The sequence below is a fragment of the Aquarana catesbeiana genome, linkage group LG08 (genome assembly GCF_042186555.1).
Source record: "Aquarana catesbeiana isolate 2022-GZ linkage group LG08, ASM4218655v1, whole genome shotgun sequence".
Taxonomy (NCBI): Eukaryota; Metazoa; Chordata; class Amphibia; order Anura; family Ranidae; genus Aquarana; species Aquarana catesbeiana.
The window spans coordinates 22,494,795-22,511,230 of record NC_133331.1 but is presented as its reverse complement, the minus strand read 5'-3'; the positions used below and the strand labels follow the sequence as shown (position 1 = coordinate 22,511,230).

The window sequence follows — 16,436 nt, the reverse complement described above, 5'->3', positions numbered from 1 at the left end:
CTTGCCCTCAGGAAGGTTTTAACCCCCCCCCCCTCATGACCGGGGCATTTTTTGCGATTCGGCACTGCGTCGATTTAACCACTTCAGCCCCGGAAGGATTTACCCCCTTCCTGACCAGAGCACTTTTTACAATTTGGCACTGCGTCGCTTTAACTGCTAATTGCGCGGTCATGCAATGCTCTACCCAAACGAAATTTGCGTCCTTTTCTTCCCACAAATAGAGCTTTCTTTTGATGGTATTTGATCACCTCTGCCGTTTTTATTTTTTGCGCTATAAACGGAAAAAGACTGAAAATTTGGAAAAAAAATGATATTTTCTACTTTTTGTTATAAAAAAAATCCAATAAACTAAATTTTAGTCATACATTTAGGCCAAAATGTATTCGGCCACATGTCTTTGGTAAAAAAAATGTCAATAAGCGTATATTTATTGGTTTGCGCAAAAGTTATAGCGTCTACAAACTAGGGTACATTTTCTGGAATTTACACAGCTTTTAGTTTATGACTGCCTATGTCATTTCTTGAGGTGCTAAAATGGCAGGGCAGTACAAAACCCCCCCAAATGACCCCATTTTGGAAAGTAGACACCCCAAGGAAATTGCTGAGAGGCATGTTGAGCCCATTGAATATTTATTTTTTTTGTCCCAAGTGATTGAATAATGACAAAAAAAAAAAAAAAATTTACAAAAAGTTGTCACTAAATGATATATTGCTCACATAGGCCATGGGCATATGTGGAATTGCACCCCAAAATACATTCAGCTGCTTCTCCTGAGTACGGGGATACCACATGTGTGGCACTTTTTGGGAGCCTAGCCGCGTACGGGGCCCCGAAAACCCAGCACCACCTTCAGGATTTCTAAGGGCATACATTTTTGATTTCACTCCTCACTACCTATCACAGTTTTGAAGGCCATAAAATGCCAAGATGGCACAAACCCCCCCCAAATGACCCCATTTTGGAAAGTAGACACCCCAAGCTATTTGCTGAGAGGCATGGTGAGTATTTTGCAGCTCTCATTTGTTTTTGAAAATGAAGAAAGACCAGAAAAAAATTGTTTTTTTTTTCTTTTTTCAATTTTCAAAACCTTGTGACAAAAAGTGAGGTCTGCAAAATACTCACTATACCTCTCAGCAAATAGCTTGGGGTGTCTACTTTTCAAAATTGGGTCATTTGGGGGGGTTTTGTGCCACCTGGGCATTCCATGGCCTCCGAAACTGTGATAGGCAGTGAAGAGTGAAATCAAAAATTTACGGCCTTAGAAAGCCTGATGGCGGTTCTTGGTTTTCGGGGTCCCGTGCGCGGCTAGGCTCCCAAAAAGTCCCACACATGTGGTATCCCCGTACTCAGGAGAAGCAACAGAATTTATTTTGGGGTGTAATTTCACAAATCCCCATGGCATGTTTGAGCAATATAACATTTAGTGACAACTTTTTGCAAAAAAAAAAAAAAAAAAATTTGTCTCTTTCCCGCAACTTGTGTCACAATATAAAATATTCCATGGACTCGACATGCCTCTCAGCAAATAGCTTGGGGTGTCTACTTTCCAAAATGGGATCATTTGGGGGGGTTTGAACTGTCCTGGCATTTTATGCACAACATTTAGAAGCTTACGCCACACATCACCCACTCTTCTAACCACTTGAAGACAAAGCCCTTTCTGACACTTTTTGATTACATGAAAAAATTATTTTTTTTTGCAAGAAAATTACTTTGAACCCCCAAACATTATATATTATTTTAAAGCAAATGCCCTACAGATTAAAATGGTGGGTGTTTCATTTTTTTTTTTCACACAGTAATTGCGCAGCGATTTTTCAAACGCATTTTTTGTGGAAAAAACACACTTTTTAAAATTTTAATGCACTAAAACACACTATATTGCCCAAATGTTTGATGAAATAAAAAAGATGATCTTAGGCCGAGTACATGGATACCAAACATGACATGCTTTAAAATTGCGCACAAACGTGCAGTGGCAACAAAATTAATACATTTTTAAAAGCCTTTAAAAGCCTTTACAGGTTACCACTTTAGATTTACAGAGGAGGTCTACTGCTAAAATTACTGCCCTCGATCTGACCTTCGCGGTGATACCTCACATGCATGGTGCAATTGCTGTTTACATTTGACGCCAGACCGACGCTTGCGTTCGCCTTAGCGCGAGAGCAGGGGGGACAGGGGTGCTTTTTTTTTTTTTTTTTTTTTTTTTTATTATTTTCTTGCTTTTTTATCTTATTTTTAAACTGTTCCTTTCATATTTTTTTTTAAATCATTTTTATTGTTATCTCAGGGAATGTAAATATCCCCTATAATAGCAATAGGTAGTGACAGGTACTCTTTTTTGAAAAAATTGGGGTCTATTAGACCCTAGATTTCTCCTCTGCCCTCAAAGCATCTGACCACACCAAGATCGGTGTGATAAAATGCTTTCCCAATTTCCCAATGGCGCTGTTTACATCCGGCGAAATCTAAGTCATAAAATGCTCGTAGCTTCCGGTTTTTTAGGCCATAGAGATGTTTGGAGCCACTCTGGTCTCTGATCAGCTCTATGGTCAGCTGGCTGAATCACCGGCTGCATTCTCAGGTTCCCTGTTGAGACAGGAGAGCCAGAGAAAAACACATAAGACGGTGGGGGGGGCATTCCCTCCCACTGCTTGTTAAAGCAGTCTAGAGGCTAATTAGCCGTTAGGATTGCTTTTACATGAAAGCCGACCGCTGGCTGAAAAGAATGATACCAAGATGATACCTAAACCTGCAGGCATCTTTCTGGTATAACCACTCAAAGTCGTGAATGGCGTACCTGAAGACAAAAAAATGGTTAACAATAAAGCACAGTAAACGGTAAAGTATAAAAAATTGCATACCTGAAAAGCAAACATGATAAAACATAATAACAATAAAACATTGCAGAATAGAATACAGTAAAAAAGAGCAGAACAATAGAGAGAGAGAGAGAACAATAAAACGACAACTATTTTTTTTTTATTTTTGTTTGTGGTTTTTTTTTTTTTTTTTTACACTTTTTTTTTGTAACTGTAACTTTTATAACTGTAACCGGTTCCAGGTTCGGGTCTCTCAAAATGCGATGGCATCTTGGGAGACCCTGTGAAAGTGTGCCTAGTCTGTGCAATGCTGTACCCTACGCTAATACTCAACTAGTGAATGGTAGCGTTCAAAACATTCACCAATGCAAAGACCAGGATTGTCAGGACAGGAGGGACAATAATAGCGGGTGTCACGTCTATATCCGCGCTTGCTGCAGACACAACATCTTTTTTGGGGGGGTTCGTTGGGTAGGGGTACTCGGGAGGACATATAAATGCCTCTCATGCAGCCGACTGCATTTGGTTGGGGATGTGAATGGGGGAAATACGGGCGCTGCAGAAGTGGTGGGTTCCCAATTAGGATTGGCGAATGCAGCAGGAAGGGCATTATGGGCACGACGGGCCTGTGTTTGTCTTTTTGGTGGCAGCGGGACACTACTTGTGCTTGCCACCTCACCAGCTTGAACTGCACTTATGGGACTCGCCACGTCACCAAGTGTTACTGCAGTGCGGGTTTGACTACGACCGGGGTGTACTAGGCCACTGGCGCTTGCCAGTTCACCAAAACGCTACAAAAAAAAGTGACAGTGATCGATCGATACTGCACTTGGGTGGGCTGGGCTGGGCTGGGCGGAGGGGCAAAACGCAGGTGCTAGCAGGTATCTGGGCTGATCCCACTAACACTGCGTTTTTGGGAACCCTAAACTGCTGGGGACGCTAGTATAGATCTGATCGGATCAGATATTGATCCGATCAGATACTATACCACTAAGGGAGGTGTACGGTGCGTGCGTGGGTGTTAGCGGTACTGGCGCTAATCTGACGCTGCCTGGGGCTGGTGCTTGCCAGTTCACCAAAATGCTACCAAAAAAACTGTTAGCGATCGCAGGGATCAGGCCTGACTCTGCGAACGCTGCAGTTATGCGTTTAGTGTTTTGTAAGTGACAGTGATCGATCGATACTGCACTTGGGTGGGCTGGGCGGAGAGACAAAACGCAGGTGCTAGCAGGTATCTGGGCTGATCCCGCTAACACTGCGTTTTTGGGAACCCTAAACTGCTGGGGACGCTAGTATAGATCTGATCGGATCAGATATTGATGCGTTCAGATACTATACCACTAAGGGAGGTGTACGGTGCGTGCGTGGGTGTTTGTGGTACTGGCGCTAATCTGACGCTGCCTGGGGCGACGCATATCACCGCCGGGCGATCAGGGGGCTAAACCTTTATTCGGTAATAAACGGCGGGTGCCCTGACACTATAAAAAATAAACGAACTAACCAGCGTCACCCGTAACAGTTATACAGTGATCAGTGGTGAAAGGGTTAACTAGGGGGCAATCAAGGGGTTAAAACATTTATTAGGTAGTATATGGGGGTCCCTGTCGCTATAAAACGCTGACAGCGAACCTAAATATTTACGTTCCTAACTAGCGTCACCAGCGACACTAATACAGCGATCAGAAAAATGATCGCTTAGTGACACTGGTGACAGGGGGTGATCAAGGGGTTAAAACTTTATTAGGGGGGGTTAGGGGGGTACCCTAGACCTAAAGGGGGCTAACACTCACTGTCCTACCACTGCTAACTGTCACAAACTGACACTATGCAGTAATCAGGAAAAAAACAAAACAAAACAAAAAAACCTGCTTGGTGTCAGTTTGTGACAGGGGGGGGGTGATTGGGGGGGGATCGGGGGGCGATCGGGGGGGATCGGGGGTGTTTAGTGTGCCTGGCATGTTCTACTGTGAGGTGTAGTGTTGTGCACTTACTTACATGTCATCTCCCCTCGGCGCTGGAACGGAAACTCCCGAGCCGAGGAGAGATGACATCACATCCTCTGCCTCTGTGTACTATACAGAGGCAGGGGATGTTTCTCATTGGCTGGGAGCGATCGCGAGGGGGGGGCCATGATCGGATGGCCTCCCCCTCGTCTCTCAACTCTCCCAGCCAAATGCCGACCGCAGCTGGCACCGGGGGGGGGTCCGATCGGACCCCCCGCCCGCGGGAAGGCAATCACGTACCAGGTACGTGATTTTGCCTGCCCGTGCCGCTCTGCTCACGTATATATGCGTGAGGCGGTCGGCAAGTGGTTAACTGACATTTGCGAGGTCGTGCGACGTTGTACCCAAACACAATTGACGTCCTTTTTTTCCCCACAAATAGAACTTTCTTTTGGTGGTATTTGATCATCTCTGCAGTTTTTATTTTTGTGCTATAAACAAAAAAGAGAGCGACAATTTTGAAAAAAAACACAATATTTTGTACTTTTTGCTATAATAAATATCCCCATTTTTTTTTTTAAAAAAGCACATTTTTTTCTCAGTTTAGGCTGATACGTATTCTTCTACATATTTTTGGTAATAAAAATCGCAATAAGCGTATATTGATTGGTTTGCGCAAAAGTTATAGCGTCTACAAAATAGGGGATAGATTTATGGCATTTTTATTCTTATTTTTTTACTAGTAATGGTGGCGACCTGCGATTTTTATCCTGACTGTGACATTATGGCGGACACCTTGGATACTTTTGACACATTTTTGGGACGATTGACAATTATACAGCGATCAGTGCTGTAAAAATGCATTGATTACTGTATAAATGTCACTGGCAGGGAAGGGGTTAACACTGGGGGGCGATCAAGGGGTTAACTGTGTTCCCTGACTGTGTGTTCTAACTGTAGGGGGAGGGGACTGACTATAGGAGATGACAGATCATGGTTCTTAGCTATTAGGAACTCACAATCTGCATCTCCTCTCAGAACAGGCATATGTGCAGTGGCAGCCCGTCCATAGGGGGCGCATGGGCACTGCCCCCCCCCCCTCCAGGCAGTCACAAAAAATAAATAAATACATTTTTTAAACTGCCCCTTTAAAAAAAAAATACAAAAAAAGGTCCTTAAGTGCACTGTGTTCAGACGCCGGACACAGTGCGATGCCGGACACAGTGCATTTATGGGGAGCGCCACGTCTATGCGGTGCTTCTTTTGCTGGGTTTTATCCCGCCTTGCTGCGCTTTCCGAAGCGCCGAGTAGCTTCCACCCGAAGCTTGTAGTATCTAATACTATGGCCAGGGGGTTTGATTGACATCCGAGTTTGATGTCACTTCCTGTTTTCTCTCTCCCATTGCGCCCGGGAGAGAGGAAACAGGAAGTATGGGGAGTGGAATCACCGCTGCCAGTGGAAGGAGACATCGCAGGAGAGGACACTACAGCAAGGTAAGTACACAGGCTGGACACAGGGACACAGGCTGGCTGCATTTCATGGGACACAGGCTGGCTGCATTTCATGGGACACAGGCTGGACACAGGGACACAGGCTGGCTGCATTTCATGGGACACAGGCTGGCTGCATTTGATGTGACACAGGCTGGCTGTATTTGATGTGACACAGGCTGGCTGCATTTGATGTGACACAGGCTGGACACAGGCTGGCTGCATTTCATGTGACACAGGCTGGCTGCATTTCATGTGACATAGGCTGGACACAGGTTGGCTGCATTTGATGTGACACAGGCTGGACGTAGGGACACAGGCTGGCTGCATTTGATGTGACACAGGCTGGACGTAGGGACACAGGCTGGCTGCATTTCATGTGACATAGGCTGGACACAGGTTGGCTGCATTTGATGTGACACAGGCTGGATGCAGGGACACAGGCTGGCTGCATTTCATGTGACACAGGCTGGCTGTATTTGATATGACACAGGCTGGACACAGGGACACAGACTGGCTGCATTTGATGTGACACAGGCTGGCTACATTTTGTGGGACACAGGCTGCATTTTATGGGACACGAGCTCCATTTGATGTGACACAGGCTGCATTTGATGTGACACAGGCTGCATATAAGGAGGGACTCCGCTGGGGGCACTTGATGTAAGGACGGACTCCACTGGGGACACCCAATGACATCTGGTGGCAAGCAACGTGGCTAGTGACATGCTCAGGGCTCCCACAGATTCTGCATTATGGTAAGTTGAATGATTTCCTTTTATATTACAATGTAATAATAGAAATAATGCACTTCAATCATCCTAAAAAAAAGCAAATGAAAGTCGCCCACGGGACTTTAAATGAGGTGTAAATGGTGATCAAAGGGTAGACAAATATAAAGGTACAAGTATTTATTGAATACAGCAGCATAATCCATAATAGGGTATAGGCATGGGTGAAAAAGGTTCATAAAACAGCAACATTGCATAATAATCCTAAAACATAGCCATGAATAAATAGTAATACATATAATACAGGTATGCATAGTACATCTCTAACCCGACGCGTTTCGCGAGCTTTCCTCGCTTCATCAGGGGCTGATGTGCATAGCTGCTGTCTGTAAATACAGATAAAGTAATTAGAGTAGCGGTTATGAAGGGATACAGCAAGAAGCCAGAACCGGTCATCCCATACTTACTAGTAAAACCAAGGCTACAAACACATAACCCAAGCACAGGTCACTTTGTTTCATCTTTCCCCCCCCCCCCCCTTTCACTTTCTCTTTCTCTCTCCCCTGGCCCTGTTCTTCCCTTCTTTTTTCTTTCTTCTTTCTTCTCCTGTTGTCTTTTCCTATCATCATCCACCTCACCTCCCCCTGCTTTCCCCTCCTCCCCCTCCACTCTCTTCCCTCTTTCATTCACTCTTCTACCTTGTACCCTCCTTTTTCCCTCTGCTCTGCGGGACACCTTATGCATATCATGCAAGCAGTACATATGTATATCTCTATGACAATACCAATGTCACTACTTTAGATCTTGTCTATCAACATATCTTGTATTTCATGTCACGATATACATTTCATACTTATTTACTTTTTAACTATATATTACCACATGTTTACATTCCATACAGAGAGCTGCCCTGCAGTACATTTGGGAACAATCTGGGTTCACGCCTTTTTCTCTTCTCTTCACTCTGCCATGCTGCCCCCCCCTACGCCTGGCCCCGGTCCTCTGGTTGGTTCCTCGGCCCCTTCAGCTCCCGGGGGAGATGCTCTCCGCCGACCTGTGCTTGGGTTATGTGTTTGTAGCCTTGGTTTTACTAGTAAGTATGGGATGACCGGTTCTGGCTTCTTGCTGTATCCCTTCATAACCGCTACTCTAATTACTTTATCTGTATTTACAGACAGCAGCTATGCACATCAGCCCCTGATGAAGCGAGGAAAGCTCGCGAAACGCGTCGGGTTAGAGATGTACTATGCATACCTGTATTATATGTATTACTATTTATTCATGGCTATGTTTTAGGATTATTATGCAATGTTGCTGTTTTATGAACCTTTTTCACCCATGCCTATACCCTATTATGGATTATGCTGCTGTATTCAATAAATACTTGTACCTTTATATTTGTCTACCCTTTGATCACCATTTACACCTCATTTAAAGTCCCGTGGGTGACTTTCATTTGCTTTTTTCTGATATTAGGGATGGAGGTGTTTTATGTTAGGGGTCAGTTCCCAGACTTTCCTTGTTCAATCATCCTAACACTATAACAACCATGGTGTCGGGATGATTGAAGTGCTAACACCAGGTGTTTGGAATATCTTTTATCTGCTGATTGTTAAACTTTCTAGAATACACATATTTCTATTCTTGTGTAGGATCTGGGCCTGCTGTACCTCCATCTCTCCCTCCCTTTCCCTCCATCCCTCGTTCATCTCAGACGCTAACCACACCACCTTAGAGCCACATCCACTATTTCACTGAAACCACGCGCATTGTCACCAAGTGGGAGGGGTTAAAAAGGAAGGCCGGGGTCTGGCACCCCCCATCCTAAAACTTCACCAGCCAACATTGGATTTGTGTGTTTACAAACACACGTCCCTGTTCTGCCTCTTGCGCCCACAATCGCTCATGGCTGGCAGTCATCGTGACTGTTGGCCACGAGCATCGGCACCCCCCCGAGTGCAGCGGGCGCGCGCGCCTGCTGTCCCGCTTAAAGGAGCCAGCGTATAGCTTTGATGGCTTGCGGAAACGTGTCAACGCGCCGCAGTATAATGATGGCGGGTGGTCGGCAAGGGGTTAAGCGGTTAATACTTAAAGGGTAACTCCACTTACGTGGGGGAAAAAAATGGCAAATAAAGAAAAAATTATATAGCATATACAAATGCGGGACAAGTCATATTGTAATTAAATGTTATTAAAAATGACCTTTCCTTCTCAATCTGCAGCCATGGTAATTTTCTGAAAATGCAATATGGCCCCCTGGAATGTGTACAGAACGCCCCCCCATAAACATAGTTTCCTTGAGCTTGATTGGCTCACTGATTTTTCCCAGAAGTCTGCACCAAGACAAATTTCTGTCATCCCCTGCAACATTCCAGGTGGCCATATTGCATTTACAGAATGTCATTTTTGGCGAGATACTCCCAATAGGAAATCACATCTAAAGGATGCAGACCCTGCAGCTTTCCTCATTAGAGACCTGTAGGTGCACAGCTGATTGATAATTATAAAATCACTCCCATTAGGCTCAGTTTCCCACATGGATACAGACAAACACACAGGGAATGCTTCAAAATAGCAAAAGATAAGAATCTGCAACAAAGTTGGGGGGGGGGGGTTGTGTTTTTTTTCTCAACAAAAGTGGAGTTACGCTTTAATATAATCAATAAAATCTAATTTCTTCATAAATTTATGCCAAAATATATTCTGCTACATGACTTTGGTAAAAAATAAACCCAATAAGTGTATTTTACTTGGTTTGTGTGAAGGGTATAGTGTCTACAATCTATGGTATTCTGAATATTCTAGAATTTATGCAGCTAGAGACACTATACTAGAATGGTAGAGATCAGCAACTAGTGTGACATTGATCGCGCGCTGGGCGATCTGGCGCTAATTGATGTTGGCTGGAAGGGTCACTAATACAGTGATCAGATATAATACTGTATACTGACACTGTACCAATAACACTGGCTGGGAAAGGGTTAACATCGAGGGGCAGTTAAGGGGTTAACTTTGTGCCTAACAAGTGTAATGTGTGCTGCTTTTACTAACAGATCTGGCTGATTTTTCTCCCTGCTTTTCAGGGAGAGGAAACAGCCACATTGCTGTTCTTGTGCACAAGAGGTCTGTGTATTTGTAAACGCAGAACTCTGCGTGTGATTGGACACTGCCGATCAGCAGGTTTAAGCTGAAATCCTTGGCTGCCAAACTCGTGCTGTGTCCAATCAGAGGACGGGTCAGCAGGGGGCGTGCGCCCACGAACCCGGATGAAAGGCCGCAGCGTACAGGTACGTTGTCCAGCCTGCACCTGCTGCCCATCCGCAGTAAATCTAAAATGGTTTTCTTTAGTTTTAGATAAAAGGGGGGGGGGAATAAGAACCCCTGTCAGGTTTAAATATTAATATTTTTTTACTTTCTGCTATAAAACCAACAAAAAAATTTTTAAAAATCAAATGTATTCATCAATTTAGGCCAATATGTATTCTGCTACATATTTTTGATTAAAAAAAATCCCAATAAGCATATATTGATTGGTTTGCGCAAAAGTTATAGCGTCTACAAACTATGGGATATATTTATGGAATTTTTTTTATTTCTATTTTTTTACTAGTAACAGCGGCGATCACTGATTTTTAGTGGTACTACAACATTGCAGCGGACAAATTGGACACTAAGTGACACTTTTTGGGGACCAGTGGCACCAATACAGTGATCAGTGCTAAAAAAAATGCTTTGGCTCTATGCTAATGACACTGGCAGGGAAGGGGTTAACATCAGGGGCAATCAAAGGGTTCGGTGTGCTCCTAGGGAGGGATTACTAACTGTGTGGGGGATGGCTTAACTGGAGGGAAACAGAGATCCGTGTTCCTCCTTAGCAGAAACACAAGATCTCCACCTTCCTCTCTGACAGAACAGTGGTCTGCCTTACATAAGTAGACCGCCATTCTGCCTCTCCTGTCTACAATTGGCGGGGCCCGGCGGACATTGCATCCCACTGTGTCCAATCGGAACGTGTCGCCAGTGGCGGGCTTGTGCGCCCCAGACCCTGTGCACTAAATCACGTACATGTACGTAATTTTGCGCAGGAGGCCCACCCTGCCGCAGTATATCTGCGTAGGGTGGTCCTTAAGTGGTTAAAAAGTTTAGAGACCCTGCTCTATACTATATATTCTTTTTTCTTTTCTTTATGATTTCATGATATGTTATGCTCATTGTTTGTTCTATAGCAAGTGGTGACAATCTGCACACTGTAACCTCCCACCCTCCTGAAGAAGCAGGTTGTACAGTAGACCCTGCGAAATGTGTAGAGACCTCATATAAAATAAGCCCCCCTGCCTGCAGACCTCCACAACCACCAGGCAAGGGTTGTGGGGATGAAGCCCTTGTCCCCATCAACATGGGGTGACTCCAAAGCACCCCCCATTTTGAGGGCATGTGGCCTGGTATGGTTCAGGAGGGGGGTGCTCTCTCACCCCCCCTCTTTTCCTGCAGCCTGCCAGGTTGCGTGCTCGGATAAGGGTCTGGTATGGATTTTGGGGGGCCCCTATGCCCTTTTTTTTAATTTTGGCAAAGGGCTTCTCTTAAAATCCATACCAGACCTGAAGGGCCTGGTATGGATTTTGGCGGGACCCCCACGCATTTTTTTTTTTTTTACATTTAAGTTCGGGGTGTCCCTTAATATTCATACCAGACCCAAAGGGCCTGGTAATGGACTGGGGGGACCCATGCCATTTTTTTTCAATGAGTTTTATCTATATTGTCGAGACCTGACAATTCATTACAGCCGCGAGCAGTTTTAAATTACTTTTTTTTCCTTTAAAAATGTCATTTTGCTGTGGGACTGTTCTAAACATGGGAAAAATGCGCCACTTTACAGGCATATTATAGACACCCTCAGGCACAATATTTAAAAGAATATTTCATTTTCATTGTTTCACTTTAAGCATTAATAAAATCACTGCTCCCGAAAAAACTGACATTTTTAAAACTTTTTTTTGCATTGATACATGTACCCTCGGGCAGGACCCGGGTCCCCTTTTTATGACAATAACTTGCATATAACCATTTAAAATGATCACTTTTGGTTTTTCATGTTATTGTCCCATAGACTTTAGCGGGGTTCCACGGCTTTCGAATTTGCTGCGAACAAAACAACCAAAGTTGAGGTGCCATGTTGAACTCCCAGTGACCAGTATGAGAGAGTGAGAGCGGTAGCACCAAATTTAACACACCTACTCCCCAATCACACCTGAGACCTTGTAACACTAATGAGTCACATGACACCGGGGAGGGAAAATGGCTAATTGGGCCCAATTTTGGCATTTCCACTTAGGGGTGTACTCACTTTTGTTGCCAGGGGTTTAGACATTTATGGCTGTGTGTTGAGTTATTTTGAGGGGACAGTAAATTTACACTGTTATACAAGCTGTACACTCACTACTTTACATTGTAGCAAAGTGTCATTTCTTCAGTCTTATCACATGAAAAGATATAATAAAATATTTACAAAAATGTGAGGGGTGTACTCACTTTTGCTAGATACTGTATGTCTGCAGTCTCTGACCATCTTTTGTACCATGTCCGCACACTCTCTGACCATCTCCTGTATCATGTCTGCAGTCTCTGACCATCTCCTGTAGTATGTTTTCAGTCCCTGACCATCTCTTGTTTCATGTCTGTAGCCTCTGGTCATCTCTTGTATTATGGCTGCACAGTCTCGTAGCCTAATATAGGATGAAACAAGAGCCACCAAGCTAGAGCCCAGAGAGGACCATCTGACTGAGCCCTGCACGGTGCACCTGAGTGGTGGTCAGTGACAGCGTAGCAAGGCCAGTCTGAGGGGGGGTCACTAATGTAAGGGGCAGTGAATACAGTAAGGTAAAGGGGCACTGATATAACGGTTACCCCTTATATCAGTAACCCCCCCACCTTACCTTAGTGCATTCATTCTGCGGAAGGTGCTCTATGGTGACCAGAGAACCCCCCCCCCCACATTAGAGTTTCCATTTGAAATGCAAGTTGGAACTCTGTGGGCAATGACATAAATGGGAACTCTGATATAAAGGGGAATGTAGTGGACTCTGATATAAGGTGACCTCGTCACCAGAGCCCCCCCCCCTCCCTTACATCAGTGTTCCCCCTTACACCAAAGTATGCAACATTCCTCCTTACATCAAATTTCCCCTTGCACTTTAAGGGGGAATCCTGCACACTCTGATGTAAGGGGGAACTCTGCGCTGGGTTATATTAACCTGACATTCATGTAAATGGAGAAATATGTTTTTTGACTTTTGTTATACCTTAAACATATTGCTAGTTGCAGCTGCACAAATGTTATCTATATTTGTGTGTGTGTAATATATATATATATATATATATATATATATATATATATATATATATATATATATATATATTTGTAATATAATATATATGTGGTATATATATTTGATTAAAGAAGAACTGGTTAGAGAAAATTCTAGGAACTGTAAATTCATAGTTATTTTTCCCATTATGGGCATGAGTGGGGCCTCATTTCTAAGGTTTGCCTAAGGCCTCACAAAGCCTAGAGCCTCTGACCAGAACCCCCAGATCCTTCTCCGCCATATCCCTGGAGGAAATTTTGGAGCACAAGAGGACCCAACAGTGCCAGGGTATAAAAGGGGAGCTGAGCCATGGTGGTGCATAGCCCCCTTAAGGGTAAGGCCTGATTTGACCTAGTTTATACATAGGTCAAAATGAGAAGGAAAAAGCATATGGTGGAAGGTGGTGGAGCATGTGCGAATTACATATATGAAATTTGGATCTATCCATGCAATAAAGCATGGAAGATAATGAGGAGGACTTTATTCATTTATGTTGGACTGTTTTTCACTTTTGTACAAGGTGTATATTATATATATATATATATATATATATATATATATATATATATATATATATATATATGAAGTGGAAATGTTTTTTGTTCATTTTATTTTATTGCCAGCACACCTGGAATTTTTAGTTGATCACATTTGGACATTATTTTGGTTGTTCTATCATGATTTTGATTGAAAGGTGAGGAGCAGTACACGTCTGAATTACCTGCACTGCACAAATATAGCTAATAATCCTCCAAGGAGAGAGAACACATAACAGTGTTAGCAGCAACGCAGACACACATACACATTTTTTGGGAGAGATTAGGTGATTGTGCTGAAGTTTATTTGATTTAATTTGTGGAACAATGTTATCTAGTCTGTTAAATGTCAGTTTCTGTTCTCAAATACAGAAATACAGGTGGTTGTGTCAGAATCTGAATCTTTTGGACTGAAGTGAAAATGGCAAAAATGTATGGCCGACAGAGCTGGAGATGCCACATGATGCTATCAAGACAGTAGGTATCAAAATCCCTGAAGAGGGTTTCCAACACCTTCCCAAACTTTTTTCAAAACATTCTGGCTCTGAATAATCTAAAAATATTATAATAAAATAAAAATAAAATAAAATAAAGTAATACAAAAGAATTAGTTATAGTATCATTTAATGAAAATCAGGTTCCTCTTCTTTTTTATATTTCTTATAGCATTCAAAATATCTTTGTTCCTCAAAGTGTAGACAAATGGGTTGAGCATTGGAACCACCGCCGTAAAAAGCAAGGTCAGCAACTTGTCCAGTTCCTTAGAACCTTCAGATTCTGGTTTGCCATACAATATAGTCATTGGACCATAGAATAATATTACTGTAGTGAGGTGGGAGGTACAACTGGAATAAGCTTTCACTCGTCCCTCTGAGGAATGGATTTTTAGTATGGTGGAGATGATGAAAACATAGGAGGTCATAATAAGCAAAAAAGGAAAAGATGCCAACAGTACATCCTCACATAACATAAGTATGTATCTGCTTGTAGCATCACTAGAGGTTATTGCATACAGTTCTTTTGAATCACAAAAGAAATGGTTAACCTTTTGTGTGAGACAAAAGGACAACAGAGATGCAGATAACACATTGATTGCTGCAGCAGTCACAGATATAAGCCAAGTGGAAAGAGCCAATGAGATGCATACATTTTTATTCATGAGTAAGGGATATTGTAACGACTTACAGATTGCCACATATCGGTCATAGGACATGGAGGTCAGTAGAAAACATCAGAAGCAACTGACAATGAGAAGAAGCACAACTGGGTCATACAAAGGTTGAAAGACATCCAATAGTCACACGTTAGGAGTATGGAGAGAAGTTTTGGAAGAGTAGCTGAAACATATATAACATCACTAATAGCAAGATTACTCAAGAAGAAATACATTGGAGTATGGAGCTGGGGAACCAGACACACCAATACAGCAATGGTCATGTTTCTAAGGATAGTCGTCAGATACATCAATAGCATTGCAGTGAAAAGGAAACATTGTCCAGTTTCAGAGATGGAAAATGCTGTAATGTAGAACACATTTTTTTGTACTGTTCAAGCATTCCTTCATCTTCCCTGCATGAGAAAGAAAGGAAATATAATTAATAATTTTTGGGATATATTTGAGATGATCGTAGCCGTATTTAAGCACTTGCTGCAGAAACAATTCAATACTGTCTGTATATTTTTTTTATTTACACTAACAAAGAACTTTTCAGGACAAGCTTTCATGGTGTGCCCCCTTCTTCAAGGTTCAAGCAGTACTAATGCACAAAGTTTTAGCAGAGCGTTAATAAAAACGAACGAGTAACAAACGTACATGAGCAATAGTAATTAAGACTGGATAGCTGGTGTGATAAGGCAGGGAGAGGGCAATGGAATTGGAGGGGGGAATTGTTTGAGGTCACATAGAGTAGTCATAAAAATGTTGAATAGTGATTTAGGAATCTAAGGTCTACATTTAGACCATTATCTCTGTTCTTAGTTCAAAAGTTTTCCTTTTCTGAGTAGTTTTAAAGTTCCCTTTAAGAACCAAAACATTCAGGTCTCCCATAGTGTGGTCTCGTTGTCAGAAATGATGTCCCACATCATCAGCACATCTGTGGGACATCTTTTCTGACAACCAAACCACACTATGGGAGACCTGAATGTTTTGGTTCTTAAAGGGAACTTTAAAACTACTCAGGAAAGGAACTTTCAAACGAATGCCCTCTACACACGATAGGATTTTCCGACAACAAATGTTGGATGTGAGCTTGTTGTCGGAAAGTCCGACCGTGTGTATGCTCCATAGAACATTTGTGGTTGGAATTTCCGCCAACAAATGTTTGAGAACATGTTCTCAAATTTTCAGAGAACAAAACTTGTTGTCGGAAATTTCTGAGCATGTGTACATAAGTCCGACGCACAAAAGTCTATGCATGCTCGGAATCAAGCAGAAGAGCCGCACTGGCTATTGAACTTAATTTTTCTCAGCTCGTCGTACGTGTTGTACATCACCGCGTTCTTGACGTTCGGAATTTTCGACAACATTTGTGTGACCGTGTGTAT

General features: G+C 42.9%; 1 pseudogene; it reads right to left on the bottom strand.

The window, feature by feature from the left end:
- Window positions 1-14,511: 14,511 nt before the first annotated feature.
- Window positions 14,512-15,456, bottom strand: LOC141105236 (olfactory receptor 10AG1-like; annotated as a pseudogene).
- Between the last annotated feature and the right edge of the window lie 980 nt (window positions 15,457-16,436).